At 41.7% G+C, this 15,111-nt stretch overlaps 1 protein-coding gene across 1 annotated transcript in view; it reads right to left on the bottom strand.

Moving 5' to 3' along the window:
• The window catches only part of astn1 (astrotactin 1), a 2,216,244-nt gene that overhangs the window by 1,230,956 nt on the left and 970,177 nt on the right, over window positions 1–15,111 (bottom strand). The gene's annotated exons all lie outside the window — the stretch shown is intronic.

Raw genomic sequence — 15,111 nt, forward strand, 5'->3', positions numbered from 1 at the left:
TCATTGCTATATGGTGCAGGTGTGATCTGTCCTCACCTCAACAATGAATAATGGTATCTTGCACCTTAGATCAGTTGAATACAGAACTTTCTCTGATGAAACTGAATGGATGACCATCCGAGGCCTGGCTCAGATTTTCAGGCTGGGTCCCGCAGTCATAGGAGGCAGAAATAATTTGTTTCTATCAAGGCCATTGATTATTTCCAAAATCTGAAACATCTCAATCAAATGAACAGTCAGGGGTGAATACTCAGGGATCATAGCCTTGTTAATTTCGTTAGCATTCGCTGGAAGTGAAAATCAACATCAATGACCAGAAATCAGGAAACCATGAGTTTGACTCCATATCTTAACGTCTTTGTTAAATGCAAAAATGAAAGGTGAAAGCCATCTAGCCGTAATTAATGTAAATTAACCCTACCCTTGTTTAAAATAGTGCAGTTGTGAGAGCTTATCAACTTTTAACTGAAACTGCACTCATACTATATAAATGCTAAACGAATTGAAATTACAATGAAGATGTCAGTAAGCATATAAATTGTCTGAAATTGTAAAGAAACATCTTAAAAGTGATTATTTCCTTCTCTAGATGCATTATGGGCCAACATTTAAAACAACCTTGAGTTAGCTTCATTGCACCAAATGCATACCTTCGGCTTTGTGGTCAGACTGTTACACTGAACTGATACCTATATGTGCAGGGCCTGATTGACAAGCATAAAATTGAGAAATTCAGGCAATTACATGCATAATACAGGAGTGCCAAGTTTCTTCAATATTTTTGTTTTATGCTTCAATTACACATGTATCTGGGAGTCTGTGCACATACTTATTTGCACATTTACTCAACCAAAATTACTTCCTGTAGGAGCGAAGAATCTTATTCCACCTTTCTAATACCTGTGTCAGTTTCACTTGTTCAGACTCTCAACCACAACACTAGAATTTAGATGAAAAATTCAATCTGTGTGCTATTGTGAAGGAATAGACGTCAGACCTGAGGCACACAGAACAGAAAGAAAAATCCAAGGGTCGAAACCAATCATAGAATAAGAGGCAGCCGTCGTCCATTTTGCAGCCAAACTCTCGTGACTCATTGGTCATTCCTTTCGCTGTGAAAGCTTACCAGTTTGTAAGACAATCAGCTTAAGGGCTAATTGGAGAGCTTCTCAGCCTATTGAAGGTCTTCACAATGGGGGTGCTGCCTTGTCAGACATTGCTGGCCAATTACAGGTCAGCAGCTTTTGGCTCTTACCAATGGTCAGACGAGGACTAGTCTTCATGGGATCCAGGAGGGAGAAGGTAAGCCTTCTTTCATTTCTCATCAGTATGCTCATGGGGAAAGTAGAGGGGCTGCTCATTGTTGGAGGGCAGGCTTTCAGTGACAAACCTCTTGCCTCCACTACCCTCCCCTTCCCTCCCCACCCACCATCCATATGTGCAATTGCCTTCATGTTATTGTAAATGGAACCTCTTCACTGCTAATGTGGCATGCAAGTTACCCAGGTCTCCCAATCAGGTACTGAGTCAAAGTTCTTTTCTGCTGGAGGGCATGTATGTAATCAGGACACTGGAAAATGTATTTTCCTAAGTGACTGATTGACTAATTAAGACCTTTAGTTATTGTTAAGTTGAGATGTCCCAAAGGATATTCTTCCCTAGAGGTCAATTGGATGGGGTGGGGGGTGCAGGGGTGAGTTGGTGGTGGAGAAAGGGGGCAGGTATCTCTCCAGAGACAGCTCCTCAAATTATTTCCCCTTCTTACCAGCTGCAATTGTGCCTGTAGAATGGTTTCAGCATAAGAGAACACCAATCACTTCATCTTGTCCATTCTGGCTCTCTCCAAGAGAAATTTAACAAGTACTGCTTCCCTATGGATCTATGTTGTTTTCCGCTTGCAAAGTGTTTCCAAATTTCTTTTGACAACCACAGTCTTTCAAGTGATGCATTTCAGTTCATTGTCATTCATGCCATTAATAACATTCTTCGTCATGGAGGTTTTGGCTCTACTGCCAAGCAGGTTCTCGAATCTGCTGCCAAAAGCAGTATGCTCCCTCCAGTCATTTTGTCCAGATGCTTACGATTTTGATCAATTGTACTAAATGTCCCATCAACATCTTCTTCTCTAAGAACAACGGCCCTATCAACAGTCCATGCATGTCCCTCATCCTGAGAACCATTCTCACATATCCTCTCTGTATCCTTCTTCAAGACTCGGCATCAAGAGTGGTACTCAGAATTGGACATGATGATGCAGTTGACTTTTGCATTCGACGGGCTGGATTTTCATAGTCAGTTGTTTCAGTTTTTCATACATTGCTGATGTGTCTCACAAAAGAAGGAAATCCAAACTCAGCAGGGCCACTTGAACATACAGTTATACAGCATGGAAACAGACCCATTGGTCCAACCAATCCATGATGACCATAATACCAAAGTAAACTAGTCCCACCTGCTTGTGCTTGGCCCATATCCCTCCAAACATTTCTTAATGTACTAATCCAAATGTCTTTTAAACATTGTAACGGTACCTGCATTCACCATTTCCTCTGCAAGTTCATTCCACACACGAGCCATTCTCTGTTTAAAATAAAAGCCCTTTGTCTTTTTGCTTAAATCTTTCACATTTCATCTTAAAAATATGCCACCTCACCTTTAAATCCCCCACCTGAGGGAAAAGACACCTGCCATTCGCCTTACGTGATTTTATAAATCTCCACAAGGTCATGCCTCAATCTCCTATGCTCCAGTGAAAGAAAAAGTCTCAGCCTAACTAGCCTCTCCTTATGACACAAAACCCACCAGTCCCAGCAACATCCTGGGAAATCTCTTCTGAACCCTCTCCAGCTTTGTAGTATCCTTCCTATAACAGGGTTACCAGAACTGGACACAGTACTCCAAAACAATATGTGTTGCAGAGTTCAAACTGATTCCTTTGTAATATTCAATTGCAGAGAGGAAATCATAAATTAATGGAGATGAGGTATACACTATTGAAGGTGGATAAGATTCCTTTAAGTGTCATGATTTCCTCACCTTCATCATGCAAACAGTCTGTAGTGGTAAGTGAAGGTCAAATTCTCTCTGCTGGACTGCTTTGATTGACAGGCCATTTTGGGTAGGTTTGAAAAAGTAATCACTTTCCATTGCTAGGTCTTTAATGACATTTTCTAAAAATGTGGCATTGGCATCAGTTTTGGAATTGCGGGGGGGATGTGTGGGGGGGTGGGGGGGGGGTGGGGGGGGGGTGGGGGGGGGGGTGGTGGGTCTGTACCATTGGGACTGTCTCCATCTAAACCGAACCGGAACCAGTGTTATAGTGAACAAGATAAATAAGGTGGTCATTAGGACTTTAATCTAGTGAGTCGGGGAGAAGGGAAATGGAAAACAGCAGGAAGTATGATGGAAAATAAAAAAGTAAGCAGCAGGTTAGCATGTGTGCAGGAGGGTTTAAGTTCAAGGCAGACAATGAAAGCAGTAAAAAGGAAGGATAACTCAGGAGATATTATTAGAGATGTTGGAAATCATGAGTGTAAGAAAACTAGCATAAGGACACTTTACCTGAATGCTCATAGTTAACAGCACAAATCATCGTGAATAAATATGATTTAGTAGCCATTATGGAGACACGGTTACAAAATGGTCATGACTAGGTGTTAAATATCCAGGCATATCAGATCACTTGGAAGGACAGACAGGAAAGGTAAGGGAGGTGGTGTTGCTCTGGTATTCAAGGACAACATCAGGGCGGGACTATACAGGTTCTATGGAGAATAAGGTTGAATCCATTTGGGGGAAATTAGAAATTCCAGGAGGAAAATGTCAGTGATAGGCATATCTATAGGCCGCCAAATAATGATGTCATATTGGGGTGGGCAATAAACAAAGAAATAACTAATCCCTGTAAAAATGGAATGGTAATTACCAAGGCGATTGCCAACCTACAAGTTGATTGGTTGAACCAGCTCAGTCAAGGTTGCCCTGAGGAGAAGTTTGTTGAATGTATCCATGACACTTTTTTGAACAGTGTGTAATGGAACTCATGATGGACCAAGCTATCTCCTAGATCTGGTCCTGTGTAATGAGACAGGAATAATTAATGATCTCATATTTAGGGATCCTCTTGGAAGGAGCGATCACAGTATGGTTGAATTTAGAATATAGATGGAGAATGTGATGGTAAAATCCAATACCACGGTTCGGTGCTTAAACAAGGGAGGCGACGATAGAATGAGGGAGGACTTGCTAAAGTAAACTGGCAACAAAGATTTTATGATGGGATAGTTGACGAGCAGTGGAGGACTTGCAAAACAATTTTTCAAAGTGCTCAGCAAAAGTATATTCTGGTGAAAAGGAAGGAGTGTAAGAAAAGGGGTAATCTGTCGTGGGTGTCAAAGGAAATAAGGGGTGTTATCAAATGGAAAGAGAAGGCATACAAAATGGCCAAGAACAGCAGGAAATCAGAAGATTGGGAAAACGTTAAAGGTCAATAGAAAGCCACAAAAACAGCTATGAAGAAAAGTAAGCTAGAACATGAGAAAAAACTAGCTCAGAATATAAAGGCAAATAGCAACAGTCTCCATAAATATATAAAACAAAAAAGAGTGGCTAAAGTAAACCTTGCTCCTTTAGAGGGTGAGATGGGGCAGTTAGTTATGGGATGTGATGAAATGGCTGAAGCATTTTACAGGTATTTTCTAATGGTCTTCACAGTGGAGGACACTAATAACATGCCAGTAAATGACAAGGAGACGAAAGTGGGTGAGGACTTGGAAACAATCATTATTATGGAAAAGGTAATGTTGAGCAAGGTAATGGAGCTAAGGATAGATAAGTCCCCTGGCCCTTATGGAGTGCACCCTGGGTATGAAAAAGGATGGCAGGAGAAATAGCAAGCACACCGGTGGTAATTTTCCAAAATTCACTGGGCCAGTTCCAGCAGATTGGAAAACAGCAAATGTGACATCACTGTTTAAAACGGGAGGTAGACAAAAGATGGAGAATTATAGACTGCTTAGCCTAACCTCCGTAGTAGGGAAGATGCTGGAGTCTGTTATCAAATAAGAAAGAGCAAGGCACCTGGATAGAAATCTGGATAGAATTGTTGACTTTACCAGTTTTCCACATTTCCCCTTCCCCCACCTCACCCCAGTTCCAAACTTCCAGCTCAGCACTGTCCCCATGACCTTTCCTACTTGCCTATCTTCCTTTCCACCTATCCACGACACCCTCCTCCCTGACCTATCGCCTCATCCCCATCCCCACTCACCTATTGTACTCTGCAACTTTCTCCCCATCCCCACCCTCCTCTCAGTTATCTCTCCACTCTGCAGGCACTCTGCCTCTATTCCTGATGAAGGGCTTTTGCCCAAAACGTCGATTTTCCTGCTCCTCAGATGCTGTCTGAACTGCTGTGCTTTTCCAGCACCACTCTAATCTAGAATCTGGTTTCCAGCATGTGCAGTCATTGTTTTTAAGCATAGAACTTGTCTCGTTGGGCAGACGCAGCATGGGTTTATCAAGGGCAGGTTATGCTTAACAGATCTATTGGAATTCTGTGAAGACATTACGAACAAGGTGAACAAAGGGACCCAGTAGATGTGGTGTACCTATATTTCCAAAAGGCTTTTGACAAGGTGCTGCACAAGAAGCTGCTACATAAGATAAGGGTGCATGGCATTACAGGTAATGTATTAGCATAGGTAAAGGATTAATTGATTAACAGGAAGCAAAGAGTGGGGATAAATGAGTGTTATTCTGGCTGGAATTCAGTGACTAGTGGTGTGCCTCAGGGATCAGTTTTAGGACCACAATTATTCACAATTTATATCAATAATTTGGAGTTAGGGACCACATGTAGTATGTCAAAGTTTGCAGATGACACTAAGATGAGTGGAAGAGCAAAGTGTGCTGAGGACTGTGAAACTTTGCAGAAGAATATAGGTACATTAAGTGAGTGGGCAAAGGTCTGGCAGATGGAATACAGTGTTAATAAATGTGAAGTCATCCATTTTGGTAGGAGTAACAGTAAAAAGGATTATTACTTGAACAGTATATCGTTGCAGCATGCTGGTATGCAGAGGGACCTGGGTGTCATTGTGCATGAATCACAGAGGGTTGGTCTGCAGGTCCAACAAATAATTAGGAAGGCAAATGATTTTTTTCCTTTATTGCTAAAGGGTTTCAGTTTAAAAGCAGGGAGGTTATGTTGCAGATGTACAGTGTGCTGGTGAGGCCACACCTGGAGTACTGTGTACAGTTTTGGTGTCCTTACTTGAGAAAGAGAGAGCTAAGAGCAGCAAGGAGGGGACATGAAAAGTCCTTGGTTGGTAGGATTAGGGAAAACCTAAAGGCTTTCTATAGGTATGTCAGGAATAAAAGAATGACTAAGGTAGGAATAGATCCAGTCAAGGATAGTAGTGGGAAGTTGTGCCTGGAGGCTGCAGAGATTGGAGAGACACTGAATGAATACTTTTCATCAGTATTCACTCAGGAACAGGACATTGTTGCCGATGTGAATATTGAGTCAGAATTAATTAGAATGTATGGCTTTGAGGTATGTAGGGAAGAGGTGTTGGAAATTCGGGAAAGGGTGAAAATAGATAAGTCCCCTGGACCTGATGGCAGTTATCCTAGGATTCTCTGGGAAGCAAGGGAGGAGGTTGTAGAGCCATTGGCCTTGATTTTTATGTCCTCATTGTCTACAGGAATAGTGCCAGAAGATTGGAGGATAGCAAATGTGGTTCCCTTGTTCAAGAAGGGAAGTAGGAATAACCATAGTAACTATGGGCCGGTGAGTCTCACTTCTGTTGTGGGCAAAGTCTTAGAGAGAATTGTAAGGGCTAGGATTTATGAACATCTGGATAGGAATAATGTGATCAAGGATAGTCAGCATGGTTTTATGAAGGGCAGGTCGTGCCTCACAAACCTTATTGAATTCTTTGAGAAGGTGACTATGGAGGTGGAAGAGGGTAAAGCGGTAGATGTGGTGTATATGGATTTTAGTAAGGCATTTGAAATGGTTGCCCATGGTAGGCTACTGCAAAAAATACGGAGGTATGGCATTGAGGGTGCGTTAGAGGTTTGAATTAGGAATTGGCTGGCTGGAAGGAGACAGAGGGTAGTAGTTGACGGTAAAGGTTCATCTTGGAGTGCAGTTACTAGCGGTGTTCCGCTAGGATCTGTTTTGGGACCATTGTGTTTGTCATTTTTATAAATGACCTGGAGGAGGGGCTAGAAGGTTGGGTGAGCAAGTTTGCAGATGATACGAAAGTCAGTGGAGTTGTTGACAGTGAGGAAGGATGTGGCAGGTTACAGCGGGATATAGATAAGCTGCAGAGCTGGGCAGAAAGGTGGCAAATGAAATTCAATGTAGGTAAGTGTGAAGTGATTCACTTTGGTAAGAGTAACAAGAAGATGGAGTACTGGGCTAATGGTCGGATACTTGGTAGTGTGGATGAGCAGAGGGATCTTGGTGTCCATGTACACAGATCTCTGAAAGTTGCCACCCAGGTAAATAGTGCCGTGAAGAAGGCATATAGCATACTGGCTTTTACTGGTAGAGGAATTGAGTTCTGGAGTCCTGTGGTCATGTTGCAGTTGTATAAGTCTCTGGTGTGGTCGCATCTGGAGTATTGTGCGCAGTTTTGGTCACCATACTATAGGAAGGATGTGGAGGCACTGGAACGGGTGCAAAGGAGGTTTACCAGGATGTTGCCTGGTATGGTTGGAAGATCGTATGAGGAAAGGCTGAGGCACTTGGGGCTGTTTTCATTGGAGAAAAGAAGGTTTGGGGTGACTTGATAGAGGTGTACAAGATGATTAGGTGTTTAGATAGGGTTGACAATGAGAACCTTTTTCCACGTATGGAGTCAGCTATTACGAGGGGGCATAGTTTTAAATTAAGGGGAGGTAGATATAGGACAGATGTTAGGGGTAGATTCTTTACTCAGCAAGTTGTGAGTTCATGGAATGCCCTGCCAGTAGCAGTGGTGGACTTTCCCTCTTTATGGGCTTTTAAACAGGCATTGGATAAGCATATGGAGGATAGTGGGCTAGTGTAGGTTAGGTGGGCTTGGGTCGACGCAACATCGAGGGCCAAAGGCCCTGTACTGCACTGTATTTTTCTATGTTATATGTACTGGCACTGAAGGAGGTGCAGAGGAGGTTCACTAGGTTGGTTCTGGAGTTGAGAGTAGAATAGACTGAGTAGACTGGGATTATATTTATTGGAATGCAGAAGAATGAAGGGATATCTTACAGAAACAAATGAAATTATGAAGAGCATAGATAAGACAGAAGTAGAGAGGATGTTTCCACTGAAACTAGGACAAGAGGGCATGGCCTCAAAATTAGCAGGAGCAGATTTAGGATGAAACTAAGAAGGTACTTCTTCACCCAGAGGGTTGTGAATCTATGGAATTCCTTGTCCAGTGAAGTAGTTGACACTACTCCAATAAATGTTTTTGAAGCTAAGATAGATTTTTTGAACAACAAAAGAATTAAGGGATATGGTGAGAGGGTCTAACTGACCCTTTATTGCTACCTTTGCTTCTGGAGCCATGACTCACCTTCCCTCAGCCTAGTTTAAATACCTTCCTATTTCTCCTATTTTTAGCTTTAACAAAGGGTCAGTTAGACTCGAAACGTCAGCTCTTTTCTCTCCTTACAGATGCTGCCAGACCTGCTGAGATTTTCTAGCATTTTCTCTTTTGGTTTCAGATTCCGGCATCCGCAGTAATTTGCTAATATTCACTGTGAATTCAACAGGTCTTCAGACATTAACAAGATTTTACTGCAAATCTATAGTTAAACACAAAGACAAATCCCCATCTTTACATTCTGCACTCGTTCCCTCTTCAGAAATCAACTCCCCACTGGGAAAGAACCCAGCATCTTGTTTTAAATTTGAGAAAAAAAACATTACCAAATTAACCAAACACAAAGCTCTCTATTATTATTACTTCTGTCACCCAGCAATTTGTCAATTAACCAAATAACACCCAGTTAGCGACAAGTAAACTACAACAAAAAGGTGGGAAAAACAAGCGAGGGAACTGAATCAAAAAAATGTTGGAATGAGGAGATAATGCTCTCCAGCCCCCACATTAAGCAAAGAACCGTTTGCTTAATATGTAAACACCCACCACTAAATTAACCAAACAACTATTTAGCAGAAAAAGGACTGCAGGTGGAAATTTAGTGGCTAGCTAGCAAACATTCTGTGTGGAACCAATGGGATAAAATACTAAAATGTGTCATAGAAACGTCAAATAGATTGGACTGTCATATCTTGTGGCTGTGCACATTCAAGGAGCTGATAACCTCTTGCTCAATACCAAGCTTGCTCTGAGAGTCGCCGGACTCAAAACATTAACTTTGCTTTCTTCCCACAGACGTTGCCAGATCTGCTGAGTTTTGCCAGTGATTTCGGTTTTTGAGCAAGCTACCCTTGCATGGGTTATGTCCCAAACTGCAGGCGCATTTGGCATTTTTGTCCTTTGAAGAATAGGACAGGGATCAAAAAACAAACTTCAATTCTGCTGGAGTGAGCTAGTGGGACTGGACATAGTTGTGTCTTCCAGCTTGTTCTCTAATTTTACTGTGCTGCGATTGCCGAAGAACTGTTCCCTAGTCATCCCTGTGTTTTGGGTAAAGGCCCTCTCTAACACTGAGTGCTGCAAGACAGCTAGCTCGTAGCCAGATGAGAGGGAAACCCAGAATGATGGAATTCAATCATAGTCAAAAGAATCAGAACCACAGAATCCCAACAACATAGAACATTACAGCACAATTCAAGCCTTTTGGCCCTTGATGTTGTGCCAACCTGTGGAACCAATCTGAAGCCCACTATTCCATTTTCGTCCATAAGTCTATCCAAAGGCCATTAACATGCCCTTAATGCTGACGAGTCTACTGCTGTTGCAGGTAGTATGTTCCTGTTCCTACTACTCTGGTAAAGAAACTACTTCTGACATCTATCCTGTTTCTATCACCCCTCAATTTAAAGCTATTTCCCTTCATGCTAACTACCACTATCCGAGGAAACAGGCTCTCACTGTCCACCCTACCTAACCCTCTGATTATCTTGTATGTCTCAATTAAGTCACTTCTCAACCATCTTCTCTCCAATGGAAACAGCCTCAAGTCCCTCAGTCTTTCCTCATAAGACCTACTCTCCATACCAGGCAACATCCTAATAAATCTCCTCTGAGCCCTCTCCAAAGCTTCCACATCCTTCCTGTAATGCGGTGACTAGACCTATACGTAATACTCCAAATGCAGCCACATCAAAGTTTTATACAGCTGCAGCATGACCTCATGGTTCTGAAACTCAATCCCTCTACCAATAAAAGCTAATACACCATGTGCCTTCTTAACAACCGAATCAACCTGGGTGGTGAACCACAAAAACTCATGATGACAAAACCAACATCAACATGACAAGTCATCTCCACTGTAACAGTTGCAATGTTCAACTATCTGCTCTTTACAAACAATTCATATATTGATCCCCAAGTCTGTTCCTTTGGAACTTCCATCTGTTAGACCTGTCTCTAATTTTTCATCTGTGTGCACGTATGTTGTATTTAGTCATTCTTATCACATGTAGTAATTAATAAGTCATTACTTTTGTTAATTCAAGTAAAGCCTTGCTGAATTGGATCCTTTTTAAATTGTTTCATCTGAGAGAAAGATATCCACAATGGGGGAGCCATCCTTCTGAAACTAACCTTCTTGCAGCCAACTGAGGGGTCAGGTGAATAAAGAAGGGGAATCAGTTCATCTCGCCCACGTGTGGGAGCTTAACAGTTTGGGATATCCCATCTGGAACCATAATGATTTGAGGAACATCAAACACAATCTGGTGATTACAGCAAAATTAAATCAACAAACAGACTGATTGACCATTTTCAGGTGGATTCTGAAAAGAAAGAATTGATTAGAGAATAATAAACTCATCAAGGAAATAATTTGGATCTTCTTTAAGAAAATTGTTTTACTGCAAAGAAAGCTTTGTGGGAGAAATTTGTTGGCACACTATTACCTAGAGGGTTACTACACAGACATCATGAATTCCAGCTGCAGTGTGTGTCGCCCATATATGCCATTGCTATAACTGAACAATATGAATTGGACACACATGTAACTGCATACACTCATAGTACTATTGGTCACATCACACTTACAGATTTATCCTCCTTTAGTTCATGAGAGGAAAGGATTTCCAGGAACAAGGCAAGAAGCAAGTACGAAAGGGTGTTTGGCCCAGGTAGTCTGGAATGAAGATTGGTCGATAAAAAAAATCACTTTGCAGTGGGCTCCTTTAGGAAATAAATAAGTTGGGTACAGAGAAAAAATAATTCCACTGTGGTGGGTAAACGAAAGGAAGCTAAACCTAGAATTTCCAAAATGATGGAGGAATCCATATAAACAGCGTCAACAATACACCCCTCATCAACACCCTTCATTACTTCATCAAGAAAACTCAATCTAGTTTGTCAGATATGATTTGCATTTAGAAGTCATAATCTTGGACAAAATGAATTGTCACTGGGAAAATTACAGGATGATAAATGGCAGCACATACTGATTTGCTAAAAGCAAATCAAATCTGACAAATTTGATTGAGTTTTTTGATGAAGTAATGGAGACGGAATGTGTGGGTGGTACAGTCAATCTTTAGCACATGGGCTTCAAAAAAGACTTAATTAAGACTTTCAGGCCAGCTAGCAAAATAAAAAGAAATAGGCTGAAAGGGACACGGACAACGTGGATACTAAATTAGTTAATAGGGTCTTGTGATGCAATGGTAGTGTCCCTACCTATGAACCAGGAGGCCTGGATTTATGTCCCACCTTGCCCTTTATGTATGTCATAACATATCCAAACAGATTGAGTAATATAACTGCAAAAATAGTTGAAACCAGAGGTAGGGACTTAAATGTCAGAAATAATCAGCTGGTCACAAACCTGAAACATTAATTCTGTTTTTCTTTTTTTTAAAAAGATGCTGCCTCACGTGTTGAACATTGCACATGTGCGATAGCAATTGTTTTTCTTCAGGTCGGCGTCAACTAATGGTTGATGTCTCTCCTGTGTTGGTATTGGAACTGTGATGTTAATCATATATAATCAATGGCCTGGATTTGTGCTTACAGGGCATAATTTCAAAGCTTGCAGAAGTCAGAAAACTTTCCAAGTTGTAAAACATGACAAAAGCTGTGCCAGATTTCAGTAGAACACAAATAGACTCATGAAATGGACAGTCACGTGATTGATTAAACGTAATATAGAGAAGTATGCCTTCTGGAAGGACGATTAAGGAGATGTGATATAAACTGAATGGTACAATTTTTAAAGTATGTGCAAAGAACAGTGAGTCCTGGAATTCACACATAAAACTCTTTAAAACTATCAAGACAAGTTCACAAAGGTATTGAAAAAATGTGTGCAGGACCCTGCATTTATAAGTAAAATAAACTGAACAAGAAAGATAGTTTTTTTAATATAAATCACAGGCAGGCCTCAGCTGGAGTATGTGTCCTATTCTAAGCGTAGAATTAGAAATAATGACAAGGACTCAGGCACAGAACAGTGTCAATTAACTAGAATAAGCCCAGAGATAAGGAACAGCAGCTATACACAGAGAACAGAGAAAGCGAGATATTTCAGTTTATTGCAGGGAAAAGTTAGGGGGATCAATTTGTGAAGGTTATATAATAACAATGGGTTTTGTTCAATTTTTTTCCCTCATTGTTTCAAGCAATGCTGACATCACTTTAATGATCAGCATTTGCTGCCCATCATTAATTGTCCTTGAACTAACATTCCAACTTTGACAATTATCATGCCTGTCGACTCGCGATCATTAGGAAAGTGATGGAGGTGTCATCAAGAGTGCTGTCAAATAGGATCCATAATAATCTGCTCACCCAAACTCAGTTTGGGTCCTACCAGCTCCTGACGTCTTTGCAGCCTGAATGAAAGTGCAACAGCCGCAGAAATTGCAACAATATTTCAGGCCACATTTGACTGAGTGTGGCAGCAAGGATCTGGAGCAAAACTAGAGGCAACAACCATCAGGGGAGACTTTCCAAGTCTTGGAGAGGATGGCTGGGATTATTGGTCAAGGAGTCTCAACTCTAGGACATCCCCACAGGAGTTTCTCAGACTGGTGTTCTCGATCCAAACATCCTCAGCTGCTTCAATGGACTCACATCCATCATCAGAGCACAAGTAGGCTTGTTAGCTAATGATTACACAAGGTTAAGCATCATTCACAGTTCTTTGGATACTGAAGCTATCCGTGCTCAAATGCAGCAAGAGCAGGAAAAAACTCCAGGTTTGGGCTGACAAGTGCCCAGAAACACTTGCATGACACAAATGTTAGGTAACGATCATTTCCAATAGGAGAGAATTTAACCATCACCCTTTGATATTAAATAGCATGACTTCCCCTGAATCTCAATCAATATTCTGGGGTTACCACTGACCAGAAACTGAACTGGACTAGCCATAAAAATAGTGTCTACAGGATCAGGTCAGAGGCTGGGAATCTTGTGACGAGTAACTCACTTCCTGACTTCTTAAGGCTTCTTCATCATCTTCAAGGCATAAATCAGGAGGTGATGGTATACCCCCCACTTGCCTGGCTGAATGCAGCTTCAACCATGTACAAATCGCCTGAAGAAGGGCTCATGCCCGAAACGTCGATTCTCCTGCTCCTTGAATGCTGCCTGACCTGCTGCGCTTTTCCAACAACACATTTTCAGCTCTGACAGCATGAAGGACAAAGCAGCCCACTTGATTGGCAACACAACCTCAAGTATCCACTCCATCCAATACCAATGCACAGTTTGCGTCATCTACAAGATGCAGCATCCACCAAATCCATGTCGACTACCATCAAGAAGGACAACCATGACAGATACACGGGAACACCACCACCATCTTCTAGTTTGTCTTCAAGCCAAGCACCATCCTGACTTCAAAACATATTTCTATCCTTTCACTGTCACCTGCTCAAAATCCTGGAACTCCCTCCCTAACGTACAGCAGCGGTTCAACATATCAGCTCACACCACCTTCTCAAGAGTGACTAAGGAAGGGTAATAAGTGCTGGCCAAGCCAACAAAGACAACATCCTGAAAATGAACTTCTAAACAAAAATTTAACATTAGTGAGCGAGATGACTTTTAACAGTGATTGTCAACAGCTTAAAGGCTATCTTTATTGAGATTCACTTTCATTTTCAAATGTGTTGCTATCGTAGAGCAATTTGACTCCTTTGCCTCAGAAACTTACCCAGGGTCTCAGTTACTTGCCCAGTGACAGTACCATGAGAGCATCATCTCCCCACTAAATAGAGAGAAACCCTTTTTACTGGTCATTAACCAGGTTACACAGATCCAAAGAGTTGGCATTACAAGATTACAATGGGACAAAATGGAGTCTGGACCAAAAACCCAGTGAGGTAGCCTGAGGGGCCTCTTTTCAATGTTAACTTACTTGGTTGGAGTCAGGAAGGTATTTGTAGAGGTTAAGCGAGGGATTAGGGAATCAATGTGGTCAGTCAGCAGTGGGGATGTAGGTTTGGAGGTAATTGATGGTGGGGCGGGTCCAGCTTTTGCTTGTATGCTTACCAATGAGTTAGACTAGGATTTTACTGTCGAACTTCTTCTGGGTAACCTTTCAGTTAACTAAGTCTGAACTGGCTGAAATCTGGGACTCTAGCTCAGAGTCAGGCTTTCTTGGACGGGGAGGGTAATTTCCCATCAGAGGTTATGTCCTCCAAGGCATTTTACACAAACTCAATGTATTAGGTTTTCCCAACATCGATCTCTGCTTATATGATCAATTTGGGTGTATCCATAGGCCAGAGACCTAGGCTATTTACCTGTATGCGAGAACAGGTAAGCTGTCTAGTAACAGATCAATATTATCAACATGGAAATGTTTTTGGATGAGTTGGAATAAAATGTCTAGTGGATAATACAGCACACCATGGAGCTCTTGTGGTACTGTGGTAGTGCCCAAGCCCTGGGCCAGGTGATGTGTGTTCTGGATGTAAGTTTGCTCACTGAGCTAGAAGGTTCATTTTCAGATGTT

Source organism: Hemiscyllium ocellatum, chromosome 9, assembly GCF_020745735.1.
Source record: "Hemiscyllium ocellatum isolate sHemOce1 chromosome 9, sHemOce1.pat.X.cur, whole genome shotgun sequence".
Lineage (NCBI taxonomy): Eukaryota > Metazoa > Chordata > Chondrichthyes > Orectolobiformes > Hemiscylliidae > Hemiscyllium > Hemiscyllium ocellatum.